The sequence below is a fragment of the Cupressus sempervirens genome, chromosome 9, assembly GCF_028749045.1.
Source record: "Cupressus sempervirens isolate cs-2001-9-10 chromosome 9, ASM2874904v1, whole genome shotgun sequence".
NCBI lineage: Eukaryota > Viridiplantae > Streptophyta > Pinopsida > Cupressales > Cupressaceae > Cupressus > Cupressus sempervirens.
The window spans coordinates 608724092-608741684 of NC_143126.1; the positions used below are offsets into that span (position 1 = coordinate 608724092).

At 35.4% G+C, this 17593-nt stretch overlaps 1 pseudogene; it reads left to right on the plus strand.

Moving 5' to 3' along the window:
• Positions 1 to 757: 757 nt before the first annotated feature.
• On the plus strand, positions 758 to 6521 carry LOC149540154 (cytochrome P450 71AU50-like; annotated as a pseudogene).
• Positions 6522 to 17593: the final 11072 nt, after the last annotated feature.

A 17593-nucleotide genomic window follows, 5' to 3' on the forward strand; every position in this document is an offset into this window, starting at 1 on the left:
AATTGTAAGTCAAACTCCTCAAATATAAGAGGATATCTTTATTTCTTTTCACAATGACTTCATTGATTATGTATTCATGTAGGACGTTTTTAATTAATAAAGAATACATTCAAAGAAACTGAAATTTTCAAACTAATAATGAGATCAAGGGAGAACAATTATATGAACCAATTTCTACTTATAGATACATAAAAATAGGTCCAGTTTTAACTAATCATGAGTATAACTTAATCTAATTTTCTGTCATTAACTTGGAATATATATTGAAAAATATCTTTATTTAAAATTATTTTAAAAAAGTAAAATCAAATCTAAAATCAACCAATTTGAAATAATAAAAAACTTCTTTATAAATGATTTCAGACTATGATTATCAAGTAATTTGAAGAATTATTAAACTTACTTATATAAAAAATGTAAAATCAAATCAAAAATCAACCAATTTGAAATAATAATAACATCTTTATAAATGATTTCAGACTAAGATTATCAAACAATTTGAAAAAATAACAAACTTACCTATAAATGATTAGAGAGTCTACCTACCCTAAGGGTGAGCTTCATATAATAGGTCTTTTAAGTTGAAAAAATAACAAACTTTCCTATAAATGATAAGAGAGTCTACCTGCTCTAAGGGTGAGCTTCATATAATAGGTCTTTTAAGTTACACGCTCACGTGTGTACATGTGACCCACGAACCACTCCCGCTTATTAGAAACAGTCTTGAAATTAACAAACCTTATTCTAGAACCGATTATGGCACAGAAGTCAATCTTCTCTGCAAGATTTAGTCCAAAGAACGTGCCTGCCTTTTGCCCGATAAGTTGCAAGCCGGCCTACCCAGATATGGAATGGCTTCATTTCCCTTTAGCACAGTTAGGTTTCTTAATCATCTTCCTCTGGATAATTTACATATCTGTCAGAAAAGCGACTAGCAAGAGCAACAAAGGAGTTTTGAGATTGCCACCAGGGCCACGGCCATGGCCACTGGTTGGCAATCTCCACCTCTTGGGAAGCCTTCCTCACCAGTCACTAGCTGAACTAGCAAAAAAGTATGGAGCCATCATGTTCCTCCGGTTAGGCTCTGTACCCACAATTGTCTTCTCATCTCCTACCATGGTCAAAGAGTTTCTTAAAACCCACGATCTGATATTTGCGAACAGGCCAGCTTCATCAGCGGGCAAGTACATGGCCTACGAGCACAGAGACATAGCGCTAGCCCCCTATGGAGGTTACTGGCGGCATATGAGAAAGCTCTGAACAGTTGAATTGCTGACGGCGAAGAGAACCGAATCATTCAGTTGGGTGAGAGAGGAAGAGAGCTCCGCCATTGTTAAATCTCTGTGTGAGGAAAGCAAGAGAGGCACGCGCTCGGTTAACCTGAGGAACCACATCTTTTCCGCCTTACTCAACATAGTTTGTAGAATGTTTGCAGGGAGAAGGTACTCGGACCATTAACTGAGCGGAGGGCAGCAGTTTTCAGAGATGGCGAGTGAGATTACGCATCTCGCGGGAGTAGTTGTTCTTGGAGACTTCATTCCATCTCTGGCTGGTGCAGGAGCATCTCAAGCCACAGTTGAAGATTATAAAGACCACGAAGATCCTCAAAACAAATCAGAAGGAAGGAATGTATAAACCAGTTCATCAAATCAATTGGACAGTCTTGGAACCTATGCTAAAATAATATTAGGTCTTCAAGATAGGTTTAGGTATAGAAATGAGTTTAATGTTTAATAAAACAATTGTATGGTCTTTTAAGTTAAAACATTAAATAAAAAAGGTAACAGTTGGTTTAGAGGGAAGTTTAGGTTGTAATAATTTTAAAATACCCAACTCAATGATGATAGTTGGTTGGAGTCAGTTATTATAGAGTGTCTTATAAATTGGAAAGAGTCTCTGATGTAAAGAGGGAGAAAATATTGGAAGACTGGTATATACAGACTCATGAATAGCAATATTAAAACTTAGATATTTTGCAACTCAAATTTCATATTGTGGTCCGCAAACTGATTGGTTGGCTCTACAAATGCATTAATAAGGTTTCCTTCATCATTCCAAGTACTTTGTTGATAAATTTCATGTTATTATAGGTTTGTTGTTACACCTATTGTAGAACCAGTAGATTTCTCTTAATTATTTATTTGTTGTAGTAGGTTTTAAAGGAAATGAAGATCTTTCCATGAGGATGAAGGCCTGATGCTCATGGAAAGAGTTATTCTAACATATATGATATATTACTAACCAAGCATGTGCAGAATTAAACAAGATAGGGATTCTACCCAAACAAGGGGTTTATTTGTTGATTGGAGACATTAAACAATGTACATGTGAAGGTGAATTCATTGTTAGTTGGGATTGGAAGTGTGTGTAATCAAGTGATTGAGAAAGCCCTAGTTCAAGAGTAATGATATTATTTGATTGTCATTATTGTGATTGCTCCTCATCATATTGGTATCAAAGCGAGAGAAAGGTCTTGTGGAAGTGTAATTGGTCTTGTGAAGTTGGTTCTTGAATCCCTTAGTGAGCCCTTGTAGTTGAACTACCTAATAGGAGTAACCCTATAGTAGATTCTTGTACCAAGTTGATGAAGCAACCATGTCTAAAAGAGAAGAAGAGATTCCTACAAGGTTGACAAATATGGAGTTGGCAAAGATAGTGAAAGAACAAGTGGTAGATAACAAAATTTTAAGGGCATCATTAGAACAAAGGGACAAAGAGAACGCTAAAAAAGATAGATTGATAAAGTCCATGATGGAGAGACTGGCAGTACTAGAGAAGAAATATAAGAGCATTAGATTGGATGACGAAGTCAGAGATGAAGAAGAGGAATAAGAACCCAAAGAAGAAGAAAAGGACCCTAAGGAAGTAAGAATGGCTAAGTTTGCAAAAGCCATAAGAAATGAAGATGAAAGGGTAAGGACAGACTTACCTGTGTATGGAGGAAAAATGGATGATGAAGAACTAATAGATTGGTTCAGTGCAATGGAAAATTGCTTTGAGTGTGAAGGGACAGAAGAGAAGGAAAAAGTGAAGATAGCAAAGTCCAGGTTGAAGGGACATGCTTTGTTGTGGTGGGATTGCATCCAGGCAAATAGATGGAAGAATGGTAGACCTAAGATCACATCTTAGTATAATATGGTGGAGAAAATGAAGGCAAAATTTTTGCCAAAGGATTATAGAGTACAGTTGTACAAGAAAATGAGAGATTTCAGGCAAAAGGAGATGTATGTACATAAGTACACTGAGGAATTTCACAAGCTTGATATTATTGTGGATCATGATGAAGAGATGGAAGAAAAGATTGCAAGGTATATGGGGGAACTAAGGTTCAATATCTAGGATGAACTTAGTCTTGCTACCCCGAGGTCAGTTGATGAATGTTATCAATTAGCCTTGAGGGCTGAAGAGAAGATAAGAAGGAGACAAGAAAAGCAGAGCATCAATAGAGGTGGATCTTCCATGAGAGGAAGAGGGGGAAGAGGTACTACTGATTTTCAGAGCAGCAATGATAAGGATAAGGAAAAAACATTTTTAGAATCAAGAGGGGGTTATAGAGGTGGAAAAAGTGGAGGAAGAGGAAGTGCAGTGTTCACGGGAAGATGCTTCACTTGTAATGAAGTAGGCCATCAATCCTTTCAGTGTCCTAAATGGCAGGAAGACAAAGGGGGAGAGAGAAGAGTAAACTTGGTTGATGAAGAGCCAAGAAAGGATGAGCAGAATGAACCCATTGAACTTCTTCCAGAAGAAGGAGAGTTCTTACTGATGGGAAGAAGCAATCAAATACCAAAAGATCTAGGCATATTCAGATCAAATTGTCTCATTCAAGGGAAGGTATGTAAGTTTATAATTGATTCAGGGGCAAGTAATAATATGTTTTCTTATGAAGTTGTTAAAAATTTGAAATTGAAAACTTTTACACATGTTGCTCCTTATTATGCTACTTGGGTCAATGAGAATCATAATTTTTTGGTTAAAGATCAAGTGATGGTTGAGTTTTTAGTTGGGAGTTATAGAGACAAGGTACTATGCGATGTCATGCACATGACTTGTGGGCATCTTATTTTGGGAAGATCTTGGCAATGTTCAAGGAGATTCATGCATAATGGTTATGAAAATACATATGTAGTTGAACAAGAAAAGGTGAAGTATAAGTTGCATCCATTGGTGAGGAGTCATAAGGAAACTATACTGATGTGTTTTGGTAGAGATATTCCAGTGCAAGATCAAGGTACTGCACATTATGATATTGGTTGGAAGCAATGCCAGGCTAAGAGGCAGGACAATCTAGGGGTGGTAGGGTTGGCTGAACAACCTTTTGTTTTGGTTGGAGCAATGAAAATTCCTCTAAGAGGGCAGATAGATGAAGATGATATGGTGATAGAGCAGAGACAAATAAAGACTTTCCAGCAGTCTAATGTGCAGAAAAAATACTATCAGGAAAGAGGACAGTCTAATCCAAATATTTATGTATCTAAATCTTGGTGTGTGACTCCAGGAACCAGGATGAAGGAGCTGATCACTTTGGGGAATAATTTCACCCCTCAATAGCAGTAGATGGGAGCAAGGAACAATGGATCACAAGTCAACTCTTGGGGCAAGAGTTTTTTTTATGGTGGGGAGTATGGTGCAGGAGCACCTCAAATGTTCAAGCCACAATTGAAGATTATAAAGACCACGAATATCCTCAAAATAAATCAGAAGGAAGGAATGTATAAAAAAGGTCATCCAATCAATTGGGCAGTCTTAAAACCTATTATGATGCTAAAATAATATTAGGTCTTCAAGATAGTTTTAGGTATAGAAATGAGTCTAATGTTTAATAAAACAATTATATGGTTTTTCAAGTTCAAACATTAAATAAAAAAGGTAACGATTGGTTTAGAGGGAAGTTTAGGTTGTAATGATAGTTGGTTGGAGTTAGTTATTATAGGGTGTCTTATAAATTGGAAAGAGTCTCTGATGTAAAGAGGGAGAAAATATTGGAAGACTGGTATGTACGGACTCATGAACAGCAATATTAAAACTTAGATATTTTGCAACTCAAATTGCATATTGTGGTCCGCAAACTGATTGGTTGGCTCTACAAATGCATTAATAAGGTTTCCTTCATCATTCCAAGTACTTTGTTGATAAGTTTCATGTTATTATAGGTTTGTTGTTACGCTTATTGCAAAACTAGTAGATTTCTCTTAATTATTTATTTGTTGTAGTAGGTTTTAAAGGAAATGAAGATCTTTCCATGAGGATGAAGGCTTGATACTCATGGAAAGAGTTATTCTAACATGTATGATATATTACTAACCAAGCACGTGCAGAATTAAACAAGATAGGGATTCTACCCAAACAAGGGTTTATTTGCTGATTGGAGACATTAAACAATGTACATGTGAAGGTGAATTCATTGTTAGTTGGGATTGGAACTGTGTGTAATCAAGTGAGAGTAAGAAGTGCTAGGAGGAGTCTGCTATATGATTCCTTTTTAAATTGTATCATTTATTATTTGATTGTCATTATTGTGATTGCTTCTCATCACTGGCCTTTCTCGATTGGGGAGGCTACCGCCACCGTATGAAGACCGTTCATAAAGTATTCGATGAGTTTGCTGAGAATCTAATCGATGAGCACGTTGAGCGGAGAAGGGTGAAGAAGTCTGAAGAAGGAGACATTGTGGACGTGATGTTGGACATGGCGGAGAGTGAAAGCCGGGAGATGCAAGTCTCTAGGCTTCACATCAAAGCAATCATCTTGGTCAGTATAGTTTAAATGTTGTACCACAAACTGCTATTGCTAGTTAAACTTTTTCATTTGCTTTCATTTTGTCATACTATGGAATTATTCATAGTTCACCGAGCAAAATCTATGCTATGGTCTCACTAACCAAGCAGTTGAATTCTTTCGCAGGATATGTTAATAGGTGGAGCAGACACATCTTCCTCCACTATAGAATGGGCAATGACTGAGCTGCTGAGAAACCCTAAAGCAATGGCAATGGCACAACAAGAGATTGAGTCAAAGGTTGGGAAAGATCGCATTGTAAGGGATAGTGATCTTGTAAACTTTGAGTTCTTGCGATGTGTGGTGAAAGAAACACTTCGGCTACATCCAGCAGAGGCATTTCTTGTACCACACAAGTCCACGCAGGGTTGTAAACATTCCACAGAAAACAAGGCTGCTTGTGAACATTTGGGGAATTGGAAGGGATGAAAGTATTTGGGAGGATGCTTTAGAATTCAAACCTGAGAGATTTATTGGGTCGAGCATAGATTTGAAAGGCAAACACTTCGAGTTGTTGTCTTTTGGAACAGGGAGGAGGGGATGCCCGGGGATGTCCATCGGGCTCTCTGCTGTTTACTTGTGTGTGGCTCAGCTCATACATTGCTTTGATTGGACTGTGTAGGGTGATTTTGGTAGGGATGAAATGTTCGGATTGAGTCTACCAAGGAAGTTTCTTATCGTTGCTCTTCCTACCTCGAGGCTGAGCACCTACGAGGAACCATAATAGTTGCTAAAATAACTACCAACATCGACCTATAGTCATCACGAAATTGTAGTCGCATGTTTATGTGGATAGCCGTTGTTTGTTTAGACAATAAAAGTAGGGAATCAATATTTAAATTATATCACGTCTGTATGTTTGTGCATGTTTATGCAAGAGTCTTGACTCGATAAAATTCAATAAAACTTAAAAATATAAATCCTTTAAACTAAAAAGCAACAAATGTCATAGTGGCAAGTCGTCAACAAGAGATGCATTGAGACCGAAATCTGTGATATGAAAGGGCATTTTTTGTGAATTATAATGTAGAGTGGATAGGTGGTGCAAGATGTTAAGTTTATATGTCATAGGCATGTATGTTGTGTATATTGGGTTTGATTTTGTAAGATCTCTATTTTAGGCTCAAAATTATAAGGGCTTCAATTTACTTTTCTCTGGAGATGGTCTTACTGTATACTTTATTGTATATTTTTCAGTTAATCTATATTTGGTAACGACTGGAGGGTTTCTTACTGGTTTCTTCCCTTCATGAGCCATTGAACCAGGTTATATATAAATAAATATGTCTAAAGTGGCATGCCACTTTTTGCCAAAAAAAATAAAAAAACAACAGATGCATTGGATGAAGTGCTCATATATAGTAATAGTAATAATTGTTCAAAAGAGCACATAACCATTGTTATTTAAAGATTAAAATAATATAAAATATTTGTGCAATGCAATTAATCTAGAATGATAATTAGTATAAGTATCAATAAATCCAATTAGAGAAAAGAATTGCTTTAAACTATTAAATTTGTTTATTAAATATGAAGTTTTTTATAAATGAAAGTTATTGTTACATGTAGCTATTATCTATGATAATATTAGACTTTATTTATGCATATCTAATGTATAAGTTTCATCATTGATGTGAGGAAAGTCATTTACAAGACAAACTTATTAAAATGTGACATTTCAATTTATTATGGTGTAGCTAATAGTGGCCATGATACTTAACTCATTACTAAAGTTGAAACATGATTATCTTTGTGAGTTGTTACCATCTCAACATGAAGATGCTGAAGTTGAGCTTGAGATGACGTTCACTCTACACATTTATAAGTATTCTCTAAGTGATTCCTCTAAGATTTAGCATTTATGCCTAATTTTTTCTATAGAGCATTAGTGGTTTGTAATCCCTAGTGTACCCACTTGTCTCTTCATGTTCTCTAGCCATTTTTCTTTTCCTTTCTTGTTGAACATTAGGGGTTCATTGTATGTGGATTCTTGGGGTCTTCATTTCCTTCTATCATCCTTAGATGACAACTCTCTCTTATTTTTTGGCTTTGAGATTTTTGAGAAATGTTTGTATTTTTCTATTTTTCAGAATTAATTTTTTATATGTCTCAAATATGATGTATTGTGTTGGGGTTTTAGAGGGGTGATTGTTGCAAAAGTAGTGAAGGTTATAGCTCTAGATGTGATAGATATATTGAATACTTTTTAAGGCTATAGAAAAATGTGATATTTGAAATCCTTTTCTTGTGTTCTTACATTCACCTAAGTGGATAGAGTCTCTTTGTTTCTTACATCTACTATGTCAGAGGAGAAAAATCTTGTAGATGCACAAGGAGGAGGTTTTATTATGCTCTTTTGGTCTTCTCAATCAAGAATAGTGTCCAATATAATTTGGATGATAAGGGTGTTAAAGTGGGCCTTTTTGGAGGTGACAAATACCTCGTGTCTTTTGGTGACCTTGATAACAAAAAACCTATTAAGGTGGTCCATGATACTTTTATTTTAAGGATTTATAGTTGTTTGATATTTCCAAATTTCTTTCAAAACCCTTTAGGGTGTTTTTAGATTGGCCATCCTCTATTTTTTTAAATCATTATGGAATGGCTATGTGACTCTATTATCATAAGGTTTCTAGGGGCCTCTAGTTATATAATATCTCATTCTTTTTCAAGGAAAACCTTTATTCAATGCATTCCTTAATATATAAGGTTGCAAAAGTCCTTCACAAAAAAAATTACTTTTTGAATATTCTATTGGTTTCTTTGGGTCTTATTCTAAGGTGATTTTTAAGATGATTGTTTAGGGTTCCTATATAAAAGCCCTTATTCTCCTAATATAGTGGATTTTTTTGAAAAATATTCTCTTTCAAAAAGGGTTCTCTTTTCATACTGGTATCAATTCTTATGAGTCCATTCTTCTTCTCTACCTATTCAAAAGGTTTATAAGGATTCTAATGGTTTAGCCTTTCTATTTCCTTATCCTATCAAAATTATAGCATTTTCACTCAAAAAAAAAAAAAACTCTATATAATCTTTTATTGAACTAACTAAAATACACTAGATGCAAGAGATATATTAGAATTCATTTTATTCTGTAAAACTATTGGTAATTTCGTGTAGGATCACATAGGCTAACTCCTAGTTCTAGTTCCACATTTTGTTTTTCTTTGGCTTGTACTAACCTTAGCCAAGTTATTTGGTTGTGTTTGGACCTTATAAGGTCATATGTGTTTTCTCCTAGATGGATTTGACCAGGCTCAATCCAATTTAATTTTTTTTTCTTACCTTGTACTCAGGTTGTTAGGAAGCAAGATTAGGGTTATGGATCTTATACCATAGAAGTCCCACAAAAAGTTTGGTTTTGAGTTTAATTTGTCTTCTACAATTTTTTTACATCTCTTTGCAAATGTTGGAGGTCATATATTATCATTTGATTCAAAGTTGGGAAAGATGTAATTTGTTGCAAAAGTTGTCTATTAGGTCAAAGTGGTCCAAAACATATGAGTTGATGCTCTGAAGGATAAATCATTCTTAGACATCATAAAAAGGTCATAGTAGACCTTTTTGGAATTTTCTAAGGGTTAAATTTAAAAGTTTCTAGGAGATGCAAAAAAGTTGTCAGCAATTTAGGAAAATTGTATGACAACATTGTGACAAGAAAGTTGCATATCATGAGGAAAGAGTTGATAGTTATGGTAACTATTTTAAACCTCTAAGAAAACATATAAAATCATGGAAGATTCCCATTACAAGGGTTTGATTTTGCAATAAGTGGATTATGAAAAGTTAAAGGCATGATTTGTTGTTCTGAATTGATGATATTCATGTTTTTGACTGATCAAGTACTTTAATGGATTTTATAAAAATTGTTTGTGTTGGATCCTTGTTTCTCATGTTATTTTATATTATAGTTTTGTTTAGATTTCAAGTTAGTAGGAGTTCAATTTCTTATAGTTTGAAAATTATTTGTAAATAGGTAGTTTGTTATTCCTTTTTTGGCAATTTGGGGGAAAATGGCTCCCCCATGAACCCTCACAATGGAATCATCATGGTTTTGAGGGATGTGGAAATTTTTTCCTTGTACAATGTTCATAAAAAAGGATAATTGTACACAAGCCTATTTTCTATTTTTCAAGTGATGCCCTAGGCAATCTTTCAATGCATGGCTAGGTGATCACAATGCTTGCAAGTTGTTTTTGATTGATTAAATGCACTAGAAAGTTCAATTTAGGAGTTTCAAAAGGAGGAGGGATATATGAGGAAGGTATGTGTGTGAGGATAAATTTCCAAGACAATATTTTCAAATTGTTTCATTAGACCTTACCATGTACTGATATGAGATGTTTGAAATCCTTGTTTTTAGGCATACAAGTAGCAACCTGTGGTGTATGCAAAAGTTGAGAACTTGAGAACCAAAAAATCTTGAAGTACTTCCAAAAGGGTATTCATATTAACTTGATTAAATTTCTACCTTGTTAAGGGAAATTTGTAGTTAGAGTCCAAAAATAAAGTTTGGAGGCCTAATCTAACTAGGCCTAATTAGGATAGTTTTGCCAAATTTGAAGGAATGGATAGTGAAACCTATAGATTTTGAGACCAAGAGGATAGGTAAAGACTAAAATCCCTTAAGTTTAATCCATCACTCCATGTTAAAGGTTGAATGACTATTCTTGGTGAAATTGTGAGTTTGGAGAACAAGTTAGAATGTCTCAATGATATATGCAAGTTGCAAAACATTGGTGTAGTTGAATAAGGGAGATTGGGAGATAAGATAGCAATACTCTTGAGGTTAGGGTGAAAAAGGGGAACCCTAGTAGGATAAATGAGAATCCAAAGCGGGTCCTTAGTGATGAAAAGGGCTTGAAGCAATCCAATTTACATCATATTGGTATTAGAACCATCAAACATTTGGGGCTAGTTGCATGTCTTTATATAGTTTAGAGTCAATAGGGTAGGCATACATGGTGACCAATGTAGATGGTTAGGGTTATAAATGGGAACCCTAGTAGGGCATAAGAGAAGCCTAATTGAGTCCTTAATGAAGGAAGGAGCTTCAAGAAATCTAGTTTACATCATGTTGATATTTGAGCCACCAAAGATTTGGGGCTAGTGGCATGACTTTATATACTTTAGAGTCAGATGGGACACCTTGCATGTAGGTGACCTGAGAAAGTTTCTACTTGCCAAGGGAGTGCAAAAAGGGTCAACTATGTACAAGAAGATTCTAGTAACATCAACTAACCATCTAAAGTCAATGCTATTGTTTAGTTGATTAATAAAGGTGCATCTAATCGTTGGGGTTATGGTATTGTAGAGAAAGTATAAACTGGTAAGAAAGGTGAGTTATTATTTTCTTAGAACCTTTAGTTGTTAAGTATTTTCACATGCATATTCATAAAAATATGACCAAGCTAGAAGATAAATATAAGAAATGTGTATTTGTTGGATATGGCATTGATAAATTTGACTATAGAATTTGGTATTTTGAAAATCATAAAATTATAAGAACAAAGGATGTTATTTTCAATTAGAATGTGTTGTACAAAGATCTATTACAACAGCATGAGAAGAAAAAATATGATTATGTTGTGCCAGATGATACTCAAAAGGATGATGTTCTAGCGATCCCCCATATTTTGAATCAAAAATTGTGGTCTCATCTCCTACCATGGTCAAAGAGTTTCTTAAAGCCCACAATTTGATATTTATGAATAGGCCAACTTCATTAGTGGGAAAGTACATGGCCTATCAGCACAGAGAAATAGTGCTAGCCCCCTATGGAGATTACCTATGGCATATGAGAAAGCTTTACATAGTTGAATTGCTGACGGCGAAGAGAACTAAATCATTCAGTTGGGTGAGAGAGGAAGAGGCCTTCGCCATTGTTAAATCTCTATGGGAGGAAAGCAAGAGAGGGAGGTGCTAGGTTAACCTAAGGAACCACATATTTTCCACCTTACTAAACATATTTTATAGAATGTTTGAGGGGAGAAGTTACTTGGACCATCAACTGAGCAGGGACCAATAGTTTTCAGAGATGGCAAGTAAGATTGTGCATCTCACAGGAGTAGTTGTTCTTGCAGACTGTATTCCATCTCTAGCCTTTCTTGATTCAAGAGGCTTCCACTGTCATATGAAGACCATTCATAAAGTATTCAATGAGTTTTCTAAGAATCTAATCGATGAGCACGTTGAGTGGAGACAGGTGAAAAAGGTTGAAGAAGGAGACATTATGGACATGATGTTGGACATGGTGGAGAGTGAAATTCGGGAGATGCAAGTCTCTAGGCTTCACATCAAAGCAATCATCTTGGTCAGTCTAGTTTAAATGTTGTACCACAAATTGCTATTGCTAGTTAAACTTTTTGATTTGCTTTCATGTTGGCAAACTATGGAATTATTCATAGTTCACTGAGCAAAATCTATGCTATGGTCTCACTAACCAAGTAGTTGAATTCTTTCACAGGATATGTTAATAGGTGGAGTAGAAACATCTTCATCAACTATAGAATGGGCAATGACTGAGCTATTGAGAAACCCTAAAGCAATGTCAATGACACAACAAGAGATTGAGTGAAAGGTTGGGAAAGATCGCATTGTAAGAGATAGTGATCTTGTAAACTTTGAGTACTTGCGATGTGTGGTGAAAGAAACACTTTGGCTACATCCAAGAGAGGCATTTCTTGTACCACACGAGTCCACACAAGATTGTAATGTTGGAGGATATTACATTCCACATAAAACAAGGCTCTTTGTTAACATTTGGTGAATTGGAAGGGATGAAAGTATTTGAGAGGATGCTTTAGAATTCATAGCTGAGAGATTTATTGGGTCGAGCATAGATTTGAAAGACCAACACTTCAAATTGTTGTCTTTTGGAATAGGGAGGAGGGGATGCCTAGGGATGTCCATGGGGCTCTCTACTATTTACTTGTGTGTGGCTTAGCTCATACATTTTTTTGATTAGACTGTGGAGGGTGATTTGTATAGGGATGAATTGTTTGGATTGAGCCTACCGAGGAACTCTCCTATCGTTGCTCTTCCTTCCTTAAGGCCGACCACCTACGAGGCACCATCATAGTTGCTAGAATAACTACCAACATCCACCTATAGACATCAAGAAATTGTAGCCTAATGGGAATGTGGATAATTTTTATTTGTTTAGACAATAAAAGTGGGGAATGAATATTTAAATTATATCACTTCTATTGTGCATGTTTCTTCTTTACAATGTATTGTCTTTTACTATTCAGCATTTTAATATGCAAGAGTCTTGAGTCAATAAAATTCAATAAAATTTTAAAATATAAATTCTTTAAACTAAAAGGCAAAAAATTTCATAGTTGCAATTACGTGACATAATATTGTGATTAAGGTCAACAAGAGATTCATTGGATGAAGTGCTCATATATAGTAATTACTATTCAAAAGAGAACTTAACCATTGTTATTTAAAGATTAAATCAAATATACAATATTTGTGTAATGCAATTAATCTCACATGATAATTAGTTTAAGTATCAAGAGGTCTAATTATGAAAAATATAATTAAATTTGTTTACTAAATATGAAACTTTTTATAAATGAAAGTTATTGTTAAATGTAGCTATTATCTAGGATAATATTAGACTTTATTTATGCATATCTAATGTATAAGTTTTGTCATTGTTGTAAGGAAAGCCAATTAAGAGACAAACTTATTGGAAGGTGACATTTTAATTTACCATGATTTAATTAATAGTGGTCCTAACATTCAACTCATTAATAAATTTGAAACTTGATTATCTTTTTGAGATGCTACTATCTCAACACAAAGATGTTAAAGTTGACCTTGAGATTATGCTCAACCTACACATTTTCAAGTCTTCTCTAAGTGAATCCTCAAAAATCTAGCATTTAAGCCAAATTTTTTATACAGAGCATTAGAGGTTTGTAATACCTCTACTACCCACTTGTCTCTTTTTGTTCTATCCATTTTTCTTTTCCTTTCTTGTCAAAGATTAGGGGTTCAATGTATGTGGATTTTTATAGGATTTATTTCCTTCTATCAACCATTATTGTTGAGTCACTTTTTTTTTTGGCTTCGAGGTTTTTGAGCAATGTTTTTCTTTTTCTATTCATGGGAATTGATCATTTATATTTGTCAAATATCATGTATTGTGTTGGGTTTTTAGGGGGGTGATTGTTGCATAAGTATTGAAGGTTATATATCTAGATGTGATAGATATATCGAAGACTTTTTAAGGCTATAGAAAAAGGTAATATTTGAAATCCTTTTCTTGTGTTCTTAGATTCTCCTAAGTAGATAGAGTCTCTTTGTTTCTTAGATCTACAATTTTAGAGGAGACAAATCTTATGGGTGCACAAGGAGGAGGTTTTATTATGCTCTTTTGGTCTTTTTAATGGAGAATGGTGTCTAATATAATTTGGATGATAAGGGTGATAAAGTGGACCTTTTTGAAGATGAGAAATATCTATATGATGTTGAGGTTGATGTAGTGGTATCAGTGGTGGTTGCAATGACTCTTTGTCTCCCATAATGCATGGCTTCCAATAATTGGCTGTGGGTCTTCTCTATGTTGGTATCTTTTTTATTTATCAGGTGATCATTGGGTTTACATGGTTCTCTATACAAACCATTTTGGAGTGCATATATTCTTGTCCTCTTTCATTTTACTATTTTTTGTTATTTCTCTATTGCTGTAGTGCATCATTGTGGTTGAGGTGGTTCTCATTTGACTGGCATTGCTATATCTCATTTGGTTGGGATCTATATTTTGAGGTTTTTGTTTGTCTCAAGTTTTTTTGGTACAAGTTGTTTGTGAGAATGGTTTCTAATTATTTTTTTGAGAAATTTTTGGTGCCTTCCTTGCTTTTTATGATTTTTTTCTCTTTCTCTTTCCATTCAAGGTGTTCTTCTAAGATTCTTTATTGTGTTTGATTTGAGAAGGTTGTGCTTGATTTCATTTCTATTTGTCTATTTTTGTCCTCTTTTTATAATTTCTTGGCTACTCTTAATGGTTTTTGAGGTTTATTTTCCCCCTAGAAGGTAGATTTATATTGATAGGTATGGAGGAGAAATTATGTTTACTCTAGGTGTTCCCTATTGGAGTTGATGAAATCCAACTCCGAAGACACCTAAGATTACTTGCATGCGAAAACCTATCAAAGAGAAGCCAAGGAGAGAAGAGCATGGATCAAGGGAAAAACCCTATAAAGGATGATGTGTTATGAAATACAATAAGGGAGAGGCAGCTTATAAAGGCCTCATAGAATCTTCCAAAATGAGCTAGAAGATGCTAGGAGATAAGTGTGACAACTAAGCATGCATCCACATTAGGTGGAAAGTCCTCAAACAATGTGAGAGGATAAGTATGACTTAGGAGAGAACAAACTCCTGTATTGTCAAAATCCTATAACAAACTCCTAGGCTACAACTAATTAATAAATGCATTTACCTAAGTAAGCTTAAGTAAATAGAATAAATAATTAGTAAATTAATTAATTACTTTAACACCCCCCCTTAAGTTCAACTTAGGAAAATGCCTTAAGCTCACAAAACCAAGAAATGCAAAAATGCACAATGGGTCCCAGCAATGAGCCCATGTTAGGTACCCAAGTACAATGCAAAGAAATGCAACCTATGTAAATGGGGAAAGAGAGAAAATCACGTGCGAAAAGCTGTCCCCCAAAAAGAGGTAACCTAGTGAAGAATTGAAGAAGCCTCCAACTAGGGAAATGTCCGCTAAAACAAGAACAATGAGTGATCTTAAAGAGCATCAGTAAAGCATGAAGAAGCTGCAAATCTACCAAACTAGTGATCTAAAGTACCACCAAGGAAGAAGAAGGCACGGACCAAGCATGTCTATATGGTAGATGATCCATCTCACTGTAATGCATAGGTAGCCAGCCACTACAGTTGCCTTGTACATAGGATCAACCACTAAATACATAGTTCACACTATCATACCATCGAACCATAGATGCATTAGAACAACATCATAACCCCCCCTTAATGAAGACAAGGTGAGATGAAAGGAAACTGAGAAGGTGGGCCAAAGTCTCCTACAGATGAACCAAGAATGATGAGAGAGGAAGAGGTATAGACACCTATAAAGACACGATCACACTGATGCTACATGGGGCTAATATCATGGAAGGGACACTCACTTGACAAAGGGAGAATGCCTAAAACAATAAACAACTATCCCCCCATGGTGCTTTATGAAAATAGTGCAAGTACAACTGAATCAAAACAACGTTCATGATCCTGAAATGCAAGAGTGGCACTTTATCTTAGTGCGATACATAAAAGTGCTTCAAAATGATAGCTATAATTATCAAAACTAAAAAAAAGCTACAAAAAAACATAGTACAACCTAAAAAAAAGGAAACCATGTCAGGAAAATGATCCTCGAGCCTAAAACACTCAAGATATCCACCATATAGAAAAAATGCCAAAAATATTATAGAAAGAGCATGGGTTAAAAACTAAGGAAAATGACCACATTTCTGAAATGCTAACAGAACCAGCTTTCCAAAAATATCAAGTTTACAAAAAATGGACATGCAATGCAAAAGATATTCTTGCCGAAGTGAAAAATAGAACTTTGGACTTTGACTAAAAAAATAGGAAAGAAAATAGCATAAAAACCTAAAAATACCTACAACAATGTCTCTGTCTTGGAACTAGCTTTTCGGTGCTTCTTTTAGATCGAAAAAATACCTCTATATGCTAAAGTTATTGCCAAAAAACCAATAATAGCTCCAAAATAGAACCAGGAGAGGTGCATGCAAGGTCTGATGATGCAATCACTGATGTAATGCTGACATCAACAATCCACTACATTAAAATTGACATCTTTGAGGTTTTCACTATAAAAAAGATGCCATGTTGCAAATAGGATGATGTGGTAGGTAACATGGTAGTGTAGCACAGGGTGCACGTGCCACATGTCACCCCCACGTGGTTCCAAGTGGCTGCAAATGCTAATTGTAACTGTTGACAGAGCGTACCATGCAGATAGGTGACAGACAAGCTAGAAGAACTAGCTGAGCGCTAGTCACTGGTGGCAGGCACTGCAGAAGTGGAGTTGGGGCAAAGGAAACTAGGAAGTGCCACTAGAGAAGTAGGGGACAGGCTATTGACAAGCAGGGACTAGGCCACGACGGAGCCCAGGGCAGCGTTGCATGTTGCAGCCACCGTGGGTTGTGTGCGGGTGGCGCGGCGGTGGCCTTGCGGTGATGCAGTGGTGGCACGCCCAAATAATTTTTATTTTTATTTTAATTGGCCAAAAATTTCCATACGACCATACGAAAATCCCTAAAACAAAACAAAAATTGCCTCTCGGAGCCCTGTCTCAAAAAATGACAAGTTTTATATGAATCCTAATAGAAAATAGCCTTTCGGATCCAATGGTAGCATTTTTTTGGGCTGAAAGTGCTCCAAAAATTTGCTAATCCCCTGATTTGAAGAAAAATGCATAAACAAACTAGGGTTTGTGACTCGAAATCATGGCTTCAAAAATTCTTCAACAAATCAGTAGCAGGGAGGCTCTGATACCATGTTGGAGTTAATGAAATCCAAATTTGAAGATGCCCAAGATCACTTGCATGTGAAAACCTATCAAAGAGAAGCCAAGGAGAGAAGAGTGTGGAGCAAGGGAAAAACCCTAATTGGACATGAGAGAGAAAATACGCAAACACAAGAAAAAATGTATTTACAATGAGAAGTGATAATGTGTTATGAAATACAATAAGGGAGAGGCAACTTATAAAGGCCTCATGGAATCTTCCAGAATGAGCTAGAAGATGCTAGG